At 44.4% G+C, this 14,390-nt stretch overlaps 1 protein-coding gene across 1 annotated transcript in view; it reads left to right on the forward strand.

Moving 5' to 3' along the window:
* The window catches only part of PNPLA1 (patatin like phospholipase domain containing 1), a 70,194-nt gene that overhangs the window by 11,572 nt on the left and 44,232 nt on the right, over positions 1 to 14,390 (forward strand). The window lies entirely within an intron of this gene.

Consider the following 14,390-nt stretch of genomic DNA (forward strand, 5'->3'; position numbering starts at 1 on the left):
GACCTCTCTGGGCCATTGGTAGACAGACAGAAGTGGCTGCTTGTGTGAACTGGATTATCATTTCTCTCCTTCTGGGGCACAGGACAGCCCTGGGCATTGAGAGAGGAGCAAGATCCAAGTAGAGACTGCAAAAGGATGTTCAAAGGGATGGCAGGGGCTTGCCTCCGAGTTTAATTGGGCATCAAATGCCTGCATCATTGAAAACAATGACCTAGTGCCCGGACAATGAATTGCAACTTCTTTCCCAACTATGGGACTGATCATAACTTAACATAATCTGTCACTTTACTTTGCTGAATCTTATTTCCTCTTCTATAAACAGAGGTTTTAAAAAAATCTAATGCCCGTAATCCCAGCACTTTGGGAGGCTGAGGCGGGTGGATCACTTGAGGTCAGGAGTTCGAGACCAGCCTGACCAACATGGAAAAACCCCGTCTCTACTAAAAATACAAAAATTAGCTGGGCATGGTGGCGCATGCCTGTAATCCCAGCTACTTGGGAGGCCGAGGCAGGAGAATTGCTTGAACCCGGGAGGCAGAGGTTGCAGTGAGCCGAGATCATGCCATTGCACTCCAGCCTGGGCAACAAGAGTGAAACTCTGTTTCAAAAAACAAAACAAAACAAAACAAAAACGAAATTGGCCAGGTGTGGTGGCACATGCCTCTAATCCCAGCTACTTGGGAGGCTGAGGCAGGAGAATCACTTGAACCCAGGAGGCAGAGGTTGCAGTGAGCCAAGATTGTGCCACTGCACTCCAGCCTGAGCAACAAGAGTGAAACTCCGTCTAAAAAAAAAAAAAAAATCTAACTGACAGCATTGCTGTGAAAGCCAAATGAGATGATTCTGTGAAGGTCTCTGAAATAGCAGGCTAAGAAATTATTTGTAGTAGTTTTTTCTTTAATAACAGTGCCGCTAACATCTCTATTGCAGTTTATAGTTTACAGGAGTCCTTCTCAAACTCTAACATGCATCTGAAACACTGAGGGGTCTTGCTGAAATGCAGATCTTAGATTCAGTAGGTCTGGGCTTGGGCTGAGATGTTGCTGTTCACATACCACACTTTGAGTACCAAGAGTTTCCAGTAATTTGCAAACATGAAAATTTCTAACGGTAGGTTCCTAGCAGACTTCCAGTCACCAGTTGTTTGTGTATCTCACTTGTTATATGGTCAAAATAGCCCAGGCCTTTAATATCCTACAGGTGATATAATTGAATGATGCAGATTTTTAAGGTAGAAACTAGGATCTACACAAGATTTTCCTAAGTGTTCTTGATATGTCAATAGATGTTACTTTAAAAAGATGTGGTCAGTCAGGCATGGTGGCTCATGCCTGTAATCCTAGCACTTTGAGAGGCCAAAGCAGGAGAATCCCTTGAACCCAGGAGTTTGAAACCAGCCTGGGCAACATAGGAAGAACCTGTCTTAGAAAAAAAAAAAAATGTAGTTGCATACATTTAGTGAACCTTGGGTTAAACAAATTAAGCCAAAATCTTTACTTCAGAGTGTTATCACTTATGATGCTCTAAGAAATTATCCCCCATATTTATTTATTTATTTATTTATTTATTTATTTATTTATTTTTGAGATGGAGTTTTGCTCTGTCTCCAGGCTAGAGTGCATTGGTGTGATCTCGGCTCACTGCAACCTCCACCTCCCGGGTTCAAACAATTCTTCTACCTCAGCCTCCCAAGTAGCTGGGACTACAGGCACGTGCCACCATGCCTGGCTAATTTTTGTATTTTTAGTGGAGATGGGGTTTCACCATGTTAGCCAGGATGGTCTCGACCTCTTGACCTCGTGATCCACCTGCCTCAGGCTCTTAAAGTGCTGGGATTACAGGCGTGAGCCACCACGCCTGGCCTACTCCCCACATTTCTGAGGTTTGATAATTTTGTCTGAAATAAACAGACAGTAGACAGACTAATAGGAGAAAAAGCATACCAATTTATTAACATGCAAATGAATGGGAGTCCCACAAAGCTTGAAACTCAAAGAAGGGCAAGATAATTAAAGCTTAACTACCCTCTTCATAGGGCAGAGGGAGTGGGGGGATATAGGCAACTTTAGAAGAAGAGTAAGTGATTTCTAGGGGAGATTAACGGTTCTGAAGAACAGACAATAGCCTGGGACAAATTTTGCCTGGGATCTGGGTGTGGTGTCAACTCTAGTCTTCCTTTTTGCAATATGCATCAGTTTCCTCCAGTAGGTGAAATATGTGGGGAGGGGATTCACAACAATTAAATATCTTCCAGAGGAGCTTCTGGGTGGAGAACTTCAGAGAAAACCCTTCCCTGCATTTGCTGCTCCCCAGGTACTCTCAGTTTGAAGTCCAAAATAGCATATTTTAGTGTATCATTTTCTGAGCCCCAACAATGCTTTCTTTCTCATGTTAGTAACATAAAATCCAAACAGAAATTGCTTAAATAAGGATATTTTATTTTTCTCCCAATACAAGACATTTGGCATCAGGGAAATTCTAATTAGTCCAGCAGCTCAGAGACATGATTAAAGACCCACATTCCTTCTGTCTTCTTGCTCTGCCATAGATGGCACAGCACATAGGCCTTGTCCTCAGGATGGCTATCCTTATGACCAGAAGTTGACTGTGGCAAAATAAACATCACATCCTGATGATGGCCAAAGGCAAAAAATGGGTTATTGCTTGTTTGTCTTTTTCTTTCAGATGTTGTATTTTTCAGTGCTAGAATTCCCACTGAGGTCTTTTTACAGTTTTTGTTTATCTGCTGAGGTTTCCCATCTTTTCATTCATTGTGAGCATATTCTCATTTACATTCTTGAAAATGGTTATAATAGCTGCTTTAAAATTCTTGTCTGTTAGTTTTTACATCTGAGTTGTCTCAAGGTTGTTCTCCATTGATTCCTTTTTCTCTTTTGTATGGGTCACATTTTCCTGCTTCTAATGTCAAGCATCTTTGAACTGTCTCCTGAATATTGCAAGTGTACAGTGTAGGAACTCTGGATTTCTTTTGTTCTTCTGAAAAGTATTACTGTTTGTGTTTATTTGTTTTAGCTAGCCGTTAAATTGGCTGAACTCTCAAACTGCAAATGCTCTTCCCTCTGATGAATAGGAGCTGAAATCTTTATTTTATTTTTTTATTTTTATTTTTGTAGAGATGAGGTTTCGCTACATTGCCCAGGCTGGTCTGGAACTCCTGGTCTCAAGGAATCCTCCTGCCTCAGCCTCCCAAAGTGCCTGGATTACAGGTGTGAGCCACTGCATCTGGCTGGGAGCTGAAATCTTAGTTTAGATCATTTAGCCTTAGCCATGCAGCTTGGAGTCTGTCCTGCACATGTGGGGTTCAGAGATTTGAGCAGAGTCTATACACAGAATTTGAGGTTACTCATTTATGGCTTCTTCTCCTTTCCAGGATTTCCTCCCTCACTTTCCAGCTGTGTAGTCACCAGAGCTCTGTCCTCTGGTTTTTCAAGCCAGTACAAGCGTGAGCTTTACATCCTAGTTTTAACCACCCCACACATCCCTGACTAGGGGCTTCCCTCAGCAAACAAACTACAAAAATTTTTTTTTAAAAATCCATTCCTATTCCCTTCTTCCAAGTATTGTCTCCCCTCCAATATTCATGCCTTTTGATCACTCTCCAGGGTTTTCATAGTTGTTTTTTATAATTTTTCATGTGGGAGGTTTGTGGTCCTATGGGAGGTACTCAGCCACTACTGAATGCAAAATTTTTGTTAGTGTCTTTTTAAAGAGCAAAGACATCTTTCTCAGAATTCCCCAGCAGGTTTATTCTCTATCTTATGGACCAGAATTGTTTTTATCTGCTCTTTCTTAAACTCCTTTGTTCTGGGGTCTTCTTGTCCTGAAGGGCTTGGCTACCCTGAAGAAGGTAAACAGAATTAGGATTTGTTTAGTCAGGAAGAAAGGGACCAGAATCCAATAAAACTTGCTACACAGAACTTTTCAGTGCCTTTAATATGAAGGTTTGCATTGTCGCTCTCCAAGTGCTTATCCCAATCTCACCTGCAATATTCCTTAAATGTATTTATTTGATTTAGAAGTCCTTTATCCACGGAGATTTGTCAGGACTGGTCTGAATTTCTGGAAGCAGCAGGATTTCAAGGCCACCCTTTGGTCACAATGCTCAGTGTGCTGCCCCACTATGGCAGTCTGGCCAGCAGATTCTGGGTTGTATCACCATTTCCAACTCATCATTGTGTTGTGAACCACAGCAATGGTTCAGACCAAAACTTGAGGTCTGAACCAATTGCTGGAACAGACCCTCCTAGTGACCAAGGGAGTATTATCTCAGTTTTGCGCAACCTGTTCCTAGAAGGTGGATTTCTCATGAAAAATCCAAAGACAAAGGGTCTTTCCTTGGAACCACAGCTAAATTTAGGGCTCAGGGCTTTACTCTGTCAGTTATATTTAAGCTAAACTAAGCTGAGGAGTTGGTGACTTTCATGGGGTTATTGCTTTGCAGGTTATCTGGGGAACTCCTCCAAAACCATCGATAATCCGCTGCAAGCAGTTAAAACTGTGTTTAAAGAAAAAAAATATTGAAAAGGTGATGTAAATATACTAGTAAAGACTATTTTGAAAAAGAAAGATCCCCGCAATCCCACCACACAATGGTTTTCACTGTACAGTCCCTCTCCACACACCCACATTTTTATGTACTATATCTCCTTGATTATAAAATACTATCAGTTTTAAGATCCAACATTGATTTAGTAAAAGCTTTTCAGGAGAAAAAAAAACACTGTGAGAACCTAATAAGAATGACCATTAATACTATACAGCCATAAAAAAGAATGAAATCATCCTTTGCAGCAACATGGATGTAGCCAGAGGCCATTATCCTACACAAATTAACTCAGGAACAGAAAACCAGATACCGCATGTTCTCACTTATAAGTGGGAGCTAAACAGTGGGTACTCAAGCACATAAAGATGCAACAGTAGACACTGGGATCTACTAGGGAGGGAGGGAGGAGGGCAAGAGTTCAAAAACTATTGAGTACTATGCTTAGTACCTGGGTGACAGGATCAGTTGTACCCCAAACCTCAGCATCACAAAATGTACCCAGGTAACAAATCTGCATATGTACTACCTAAATCTAAAATAAAAGTTGAAAGACCATTGAGGCCAGGCTCATACCTATAATCCCAGCACTTTGGGAGGCTGAAGCAGGAGGATTGCTTGAGCCCAAGAGTTCAAGGCTGCAGTGAGCTATGACACATCACTGCACTCCAGCCTGGGTGACAGAGTATGACCCTGTCCCTAAAATATAAAAATAAGGATAAAAAATAAAATGGCAATTGATGGTGAGATACATCTTAATATCAGAAACCTTACAACTTGGGGGGAAAATATGTGCCTTAGGATTGAGAAATATATGGAAAAAGTATATTTATTTTAGTTTTACTTTGCTATGTAGAAGAAAGTGTTTTAAATTATTTAAATTTTGAATCAGAAACACATTCACATGGTTCAACATTCAGAAGGTGCAAAAGTATTGTCAGGGACAGGTTTCCCTACTTTCCATCTCTTGGTCCCCTCCCCAGAGGCCACCGATGTTTTCAGTCTCTTGTGTCTCATTCAGAGGTAGTTTATCCTTATATCTGCAAGTGAAGTCTTATGTTCTTTGCCTCCTTTTTTACACAAATGGTAGCATATTATACACCCTCTTCTGAACCTCATTTTGTACTTAAAATATCATACAGATGAATCCACATCAGGTCTGTTTCGATTATTTTTATTTTGTTTTTCTAAGATTACATCACAAGCATTTATCTATCTTTCCATATGATTGTTTTCTGGGGCAGGGAGGAGGGTGCGGGCTCTGTCACCCAGCCTGGAGTGCATGCAGTGGTGCCATCACAGCACACTGCAGCCTTGACCTCCCAGGCTCAAGCAATCCTCCTGCCTCAGCCTCCCAAGTAGCTGGGATCACAGGCATGCACCACCACGCCCGGCTAATATTTTGTGTGTGCGTTTTGTAGAGATGAGGTTTTGCCATGTCCCCCAGGCTGGCTTTGAACGGCTGGGCTCAAGCAATCCTCCCTCCTTGGCTTCCCAAAGTGCTGGGATTACAGGCATGAGCCACCAAGCTTGGCCACGACCATTTTCATGATCATTTTTAATGATTGTTCAGTTTTGTGAGGTGACTAGACCACAATTTAATAACAAATCCCTGTTGTTGGACACTTAGGTTGTTTCCAGTGTTTTGCTATGATAGAGAGCACTTGCAATGACCATCACTAATTCAACAGATATTTTTCTGACCACCATGAATGGTGATCCTCCTGTGTACCGAAGTGTCTTCCCCTAAGGGGCTTACAATCAAACAGCAGGAACAGCCAGGGAAGTAAATAAGGCACAGAAGTGCTCCCATCCCCTAAAGAGCCTCTGAGGACAGTCTGGGCTCCCACATGAGGAAAAGGGAGGAGGAAAGTGTTGATGGGTTTACCTACGTATTCAGGTCAATGTAAATTAACAAGTTAGGTTACAATTCATTCATCAGGCTTGTGAGTTTGGTGAACGTGTGTTCACCTCAGACGTGGTTCCAATCTTCGTGCACTGACCATATCACAGTCTTAGGGCCCAGCTGTGCTGAACTTACAAAAGCGAGAAATAAAGAATAAAAACAGTTAACACTTGGTAAGCACTTGCCATGTGCCAGGAGAAAACCCTAGGAGGCAAGTTTAATTATTTTCCCATTTTCTAGATGAGAAAGCTAAGGCACAGAGATGTCAAATAATTTGTCAAAGGTGCAACTAACATAGCTGTGTCTTGAACTAAGACAGCTGGACTCCCTAAGTGGCCATACTGTACCGCCCTAAGAAAGGCGGCTGGACTTAACCCTGGCGGCACATCTTGTCTTTGCTCCATGGATGCTGATCCAATCCCTTTCTCTTCTTTTAACCAGGGTAAACTCAGGGTGCCTTTATTTCTTTTTTATTGGATGAACATTTTCCTAGGATGAGCACGGCTTTTTATCCTCTGGGGAGAATCGCCTGCCAGAGCCTTTGAGATTGGGACTCTCCTTCTCCACTGGGGAGGGGGTGCAGAGGTTCTTCCAACCCTGCAGCCAGGCAGTGCAAAGAGACTGAGAGCCTGGGGGTGACCCAGACCTCACACAGTTGGTCCTGGGGCTACAGAAGCCCAGGCTGATCCTCTGGCTCAGACCTGTCCCACCTTCAATCCACTTTCCCCTGTCCCCCACCTCGTCCCACCCTACCTCTGTCCCACAGACAACCCTCCCATCCTCCACTGCTCCCACTCTGCCCTTAATCCCCAGACAACAGCAAGCCTAAATCTTATCAGCCAGACGGGGCTACGCAGCACATATAATGAAACCTCCCGCCCCATTTCTAATAATTCAATTTCTTCATAGCTATTGGAACAAAAGGCCCTCTTCACCTCAGAATATTCCAAATGCCAAAACAAATAGCAGCGCACAGAAAATGTGACCATCCACAGTAATTCTTCTTTGTTTACTGTAATGGAAGCAACAATGAAAACAACACAAGAGGCTAGCAGTGAAAAATGGGTTTCCCTCCACCCGCAAGCCCCAGTCCCTTCCTCAGAAGTAACCATCCTCAGCGGTTTTATTTCTGAAATGTTACATGCATATACATACAGAAGCTCTTCCTCTACCTTTTAGACATAAATGGTAGCATACTATATTGCCTGAATCCTTGTTTCTTTATCGTTATTTTTCCTTCTTACCAATATATCTTGGAGAACGTTCCCTGTGAGCACACCCAGGTCCACAATTATTCTTTTCAATAGCCGCAGAAAATTGCATTATGTGGCTATACCATCATTCATTTAACTAGCTTGCCATTGATATACTTTTAGGTTATTTCTGGATCTTTGCTATTACAATTGATGCTGTATTTAAAAATTCTTTGCCTATATTTTTGGAGGACTCCTATGAGTATTTCTGTAGGATAAATTCCTGCAAGTATTGATTTTTAAATAGATGGTGCCAAATTGCCCACCAAAATGCAGCTTTTCAAAGGAGACTGAATGAATAGCTTAGGCTTGATGGTCAAATTGTTTAAAATAACCAAGATTTTATTTTATATGGGAGAGCATGATGCCTTTAAAACATAAACCATAAACACAAAAAACATAAACTATAAAAGAAAAGAATGACACAATTTATTACATTAAAATTTAAATCTTTTGTATCACCGAAGACACCATTAAAATGTTGACTAAAAAACTGCACACCGGGAGAGGATATTTCCAATGCATTCAGCGGAGCCAATATTAGTACCAACGTCTACATGTTATTAACAAAAAGACAACACTCCCCCTGCCCCACATTCCCAAATGGAAAAGGCTAAGAACAAGGTATTCAGAGAAAAGGAAACAGGAACAACCAATGAATGAAATGAAATGATGCCTAGCTTCACCAAAAAATAAGGAAAATATAAATTAAACAACAGTGAGATAGCATTTCATATCCCTCAGACTGGCAAAACGTTTTAAATCTGGTAATAAGAGAAATGACGTGATTAGGACTCTTATAAACACTCAATGGGAGTGGAAACTGGCACACCCACTCTAGAGAGCAATCGAGCAACTCCTTGCAGAGTTGCAGAAATGCCCATTGTATTAACCATGCTTTCTTATTTTGTGAATTTTTGATGTTCTGGCATTTGTGGCCTCACTGATGGGGGCAAGGCTGCCCCTCCCAGGGCTACCCCATTCTTAGAGATAGCAGAGGGCTGAGGTGGGTGGGGCAGCGGCGCCTCTCATATGTAAACTAGCCCATGCTCTGATCCACCCTCTCTATCTGGCTTTTACACTCCAAGAGGCAAAATCACCCAGAGCCAGGCACCAGTCAACTAGAGACCAACCCTATGACCCAGAGCCCGCCACCTTGATTTGAATCAGCCAGTCCTAAGCTGCTTCCCTGCCCCTAAGCTGCTTCCCTGCTTCCCTTCCCTTTCCCACGGAAAACACCGTAAAGGCTCTGGGCTGTGCTCTCCTTTCGTCCCTTCTGCCCCATGACCGAACCTGGAGCTTCCCCATGCAGTCCTGCATGGCAAGGAAATGTAAGTATGTGTAATAGAAATCTCTTCAATGACACTAGCCTCTCCATGTGGTAACTCAGTCACCTCCATCAACTGAAATCCTGTGGGTACCATTGATAAACCCACATTGTGACCTGAGAAATTCCTATGCAGGGCCAAGGAAGGATGTACACAAAAGCATTCACTGTGGCATTGCTGGTTACAGCAAAACACTAGAAACAACCCAAATGTCCATCAGGAGGAGAATGATACATGTTGTCCCATGGTCTCATAATGGGTCACCAGAAAGCAGGAAAATGGAAAAGACTGGAGCCAGGGATCATAACACCAAGTAAAAACAGCAATTTGCAAAATAAAGGCAATGTGTTTGTTTATGTGAAATTTTTAAAAAGATTTATAAAACGATAGTATATATTGTTTATGAAACATATTAATATACTGAAAGTATAAAAAACATGGAAGGGAAAGAGTCCCTTCAACATGGAACACTCCCTCCCTGGTTCTCCTGGGAGGGGAAGTGAAAGGTGATATTGATTAGGAAACAGTTTGAGGAGGTTTCACCTTTACTTGTGACGTCTCATTGCTTTAAAACCAGGGAAATAGCTGAGCCAAATGTAGTAAAATGTTAAGATTTCTTCAGTCTGGCTGGTGGGTATATGAATGTTTGCTGCACTAGTTTGGGTACTTTATGCTAGAGCTCTTTCATTATAAGAAAAAAGATACTATTTAGACTGCATGAATAATCTCAAGGTCCTACAAAATAACAACAGCTCAGGAAGCCAGCAAGCCTCTCAACTGTGCCCATCTCAGCTGTGCCAAACTTTCTCCTCTCTCCTTACATTGTACCTTTAAAAATTCCTGACTTTTTGGAAACATTTAAACACTTCTACCCCCACCATGGATATGTCTACATGTTTGGTCAAGTATTCAAAAATTAAGTCACACACCTCAAAAGGCCAGTGCTACAGTGGAGGGCTGTTTAATTAGTTATCAGGACTAGGCATGGTGGCTCATGTCTGTAATCCGAGCATTTTGGGAAGCTGAGGGGGGCGGGTCACCTGAGGTCAGGAGTTTGTGACTAGCCTAGTCAACATGGTGAAACCCCATCTCTACTAAAAATACAAAAATTAGCCGGGCGTTTTGGCACATACCTGTAATCTCAGCTACTTGGGAGGCTGAGGCAGGAGAATGTCTTGAACCTGGGACGCGGTGGTTGCAATGAGCCGAGATAGTGCCATTGCACTCCATCCTGGGCAACAAAAGCGAAACTCTGTCTCAAAAAGAAAAAAGTTATCAGACCCCCACTGTATTTTTCAGGAGGGGTAGGGAAGAGAAAAAAAATCTACTTCTTGGCTTCTAACAAAAATAAGTTGGTAAACAATTTCTAAAAATATATACAAATTTTCAAATTAAGTTTTTCAGAATTTTCATGAATCAGTTATTTTACCTACAATAACAAAGTATCTATACCTTAAAGTATTTCTTCTGTTTTTACTAAAAGCAAAGGGCATATTTCATTCATTCTTCTCAAAATAAGGGCTACATTTTACTAGAAATATTTAAGAGCTCTTGCACTGGCCATGAGGTTTTCAGCAGCAAATATCAAGGGAACAGTGACTAAAAGCAAAGACATTGAGTTATCTGTCATCATAGGAAGCACACACACAAATGGTGTGGGGGTTGGTGCAGTCACACAAGAATCTCATCAAGGACCCAGGGTTTTTCTTGCTTTCTCTTATACGATCTTTGATGCCTTAGCCAGCCTTCAAATTTGCCCTCAATAATACCCACCCTCTGGTATTCACACTTTTCCTACATTTTAACCAGGGCTGGTCTGTGTGACCAATAGAATATAGCTGAGATTACATCAGAGGTTGGGTTATAAAAAGGCTGCAGCTCCCGTCTTGGGCTCACACACTCTCCTTCCCTCGTTCTCTCTCTCACTCTCTTCATCTCTCACTGAAGAAAGTCAGCTGCCAAGAAAGTTGGCTCCCAATAGAGAGGCCCACTTGATGAGGCACTAAAGCTTTTGTCAACATTGACCAAGAACTGATACCCACTGGCAACCAGAAGGGTGAGTTTGGAAGTGGGTTCTTTAGCTCCAATGAGCCTTGAGATGACTGCAACCCTGGCTATCAGCCTGAATGCAACCTTGAGAGACAAGAGCGAGAACCACCTGCTAAGCCACTTGCAGTTTCCTGACCCTCAAAAATGGTGTGAGATAATACATGCTTATTGTTTGAAAGTGCCATGTTTCAGGGTAAATCGTCATGAAGCAATGGATAACAATACATTCAGTGTGTCTGCCACGTTTCCCCTGATGGATGTAAAACAGTTGTCATAGATCCGCACACCATATGCTCCCAGGACAGTGTCTCTGTCAGGAAGAAAAGGGGATGGGGCTACAGGGGTCTCCCTATGTGCCTTTTACCTTTTATCAAGGAGGGAAATCTTTCCAAGAAGCAATCCAGCAGAGTCCCTGTTACTTCTCATTGTCCAGGGGGGTGGGGTCTGATGATCACCGTGAGCTCATGATTCACCCTTAGCTGAAACCGAGGACCAGGCCTTTCAGCTGCTTTACAGGGAGGTGGGCAAGGAGCAAGTGGGCCGCAGATGGCTGCTGGTAGCCAGCAACAGTCTCTGCCAGCCTCCCACAGGCTCCATTTGTCTGATTGTTTGCACCTGGCATCCTTCATGCTCCATATTTACTGTAAGCTGGAAGTTAGGCCTCAATTAGATTCAGGTGACATCGTTTTGGCAAGAATAATCACGGGTGATGTTGTGACCTTCCTACTCTACCGAATCAAGAAACCACCAGGTTCTTCACTGAATTAACATTTTCAGGATGTAAGCAGAGGGTGATACCCCATCAGGTAAAAGCCAGTCTGGAGTCTATGTGCATCTTTCTCCCCAGTATCCGTCCTGGGTGGCTTCACATATCTTAAACTTATGGGAAGTCCAGGTTCCTCTAGAAATTCATTTTGGGTTGTCTTGTTGGATGTGTGTGATAAGCAATCTGTTTCTCCCACGTGATTTCCTCAGGGATGGATGAGTCATACAAGCAGTGTTAACTTAGTTAAAAAACACCTGCAAAGATCATGAGATGACTAAAAATCAAATACAGAGATGCTGGAAAGTGATTCTTCCTCGATGTCATTCGCTTGAAGTTCTTAGGGCGTGAGTAGAGGGTCAGGAACCAGGGCGAATGAAAGGAACCTTCTCAAGAGTTTAGCACCCAGCAGAGGACAGGCTGAGGCCTGCTGCTCACCAGCCCTTGTCAGCTGTGGAGACCAGTCTGCCAGGCTCAGCCTTTGGGGTCCAGGTTAGCAGCTCCTCCACGGCCTTCCTGGGTATAGTCACGGATTTCTGGCTGGCGTGTTTGCATGGAGGAGGCTGTGCGGCATTGCTGTCTCCACGTCCACAGGGAACAGAAACATATGTGCATTCGTGGAAGTCAGCCAGGTCCAAGGAGGTGGGGACAACGGGGGCCATGTCAGGATGTGCTGTCTCTGAAGGGGTGGTGGGCCCCCAGCCCCCCCAGGTGCCTGCAGCCCATGTATAGCAGGTGGCCTTGCTTTCTATTTCACTGGGATGACCCGGAAAAAGAAACTTATCCATAGCTGTCCTCCCCTCAACATGACCCCACACCCTCCTCCACCTGCTTACCCTTCTCTGCTGCCTCAGTGGCAGGGATCTCTGTCCTTGGTTCTGGTGCCATCCCTGCCCCCCCCCCCCCCCATGGATAGTGCCCATGTCTTGCTGTCATCTCAGATGCATCTTAAAGTAAAATCATCCTCCACCCAGCTTCCCCAGGTCTGTTCCAGTTTCCCCAACTCTGCAGAAGGCAGCCCCACTCCTCCCTACCCCCAGGCTAAAAGTGAGGCCTCAGCCTTGACTCACCCTGCCCATCCAACCAGTCCCTGGCCCTGAGAGTCTTCTGCAGTAATAACTTCATTAACTTGTCTTCCTGCAGCTGCCACCCTGGCCTGGCCACCATCAACCTAGGAGAATGGGCCACCATCCTCCTTCCTCATTCTCCAGCCCCAGTCTCATCTTCCTTCCAAGGCTCTGCATCTTGAGACCTCTCCAAGCTCCTCCTCATGTCGCATGTGGATCAAGCCTTCCCCTTTGGACCCTGCCTTTCTATTCCACCTTATCTCTGGGGTCTATCTGTTCCAGAAGCCTTGACTCTTACTACCCTCTGATAACCACAGACGTGCCATGTGCCAGGCGTCCTACAGCCATTACCTTTAGCCTTTACAGCTACTGTGCAGCATAGGAATGACAGTATTGTCCCTTTCACAGATGAGGAAAACTGAGGCTCAGAGAGATCATGCACAGGTCACACTGCCTGTAAATAGCAGAGCTGGGATCCAATGTCATGACTCAGAAGGGTTCTCATCCAAAGCCCTTCATCCTGTGAAACAGGTCCCATTACACCCCTTCCCTTCTCTGCAAGGGGCTCTTGCTGCTCCTCGTCCAGTGCCCGCCTGCTCCTCCCAGCTGCCTCCAGTCCCGCAGCCCACACCTCCGCCGCACAGCTCCTCAGATGTTCCAGCCCACACTGCTCAGCCCCGCCTCTTAACTTTTCTGGCAGGAATCTCAGCCCTGCACAGTTTAGTACTTAATTATAGATTGCCTTGCACGGTTTTCTGCTTATTTCACATTTGCCTGTCTTGTTCCCAAGAAGCCTGCAAATGTCTGATTTGGGGATGGAGCTTCTGTGTGCTCCTGTCCCCCAGGGCCCCGACACAGCACAGGGCTTGGCACACAAGCCCTCAGTGGAGCTGACCTGACCTTCCAGGGAGGGGGCAGGGTCTCTGCTGTCCAAAAGCTGACTGGACTCCACCCTGACACACCCACCCCCACCCCAGCAGTATGCCTCAGATATCTGCACACACATGCACACATGCATACACACGCATGTAGGCACACACACTTTATCTAATCTAAAGCTCTCTTTTCAACCTGAGGCAATGATATGCCTGGAATTACCTACCCAAGACAGAAAACTCCCTCCTAACTGAAGCCTGGCCTTGCCCTCACTGTGGAATTCCCTTGCAGATAAGTGAGTCCACCAGAATGGTGCAAGCTCCCCAGAAGCGGGGAAGCCACTGATGTCACATCCTGGATTGGCACTTGGTGGAGGCCTTGGTGTCTTGATTCTGATTCTGGTCCTGTTGCTGTGTGGTCTTTGAGGGGAGCGGGAGACGCCATCTTGCCTACTTTGTTATATCTCCATGAGGGGACATTTTGTGGGTGTGAGAACCACTCCTCCCCATCAGGACCACATGATACAGCCCCTCAGGGGGCAGAACCGCAGCCCCTGGAGCGAACTCTGGTCCTCTCACACCACC

The sequence above is a fragment of the Pan troglodytes genome, chromosome 5, assembly GCF_028858775.2.
Source record: "Pan troglodytes isolate AG18354 chromosome 5, NHGRI_mPanTro3-v2.0_pri, whole genome shotgun sequence".
Classification (NCBI taxonomy): Eukaryota; Metazoa; Chordata; class Mammalia; order Primates; family Hominidae; genus Pan; species Pan troglodytes.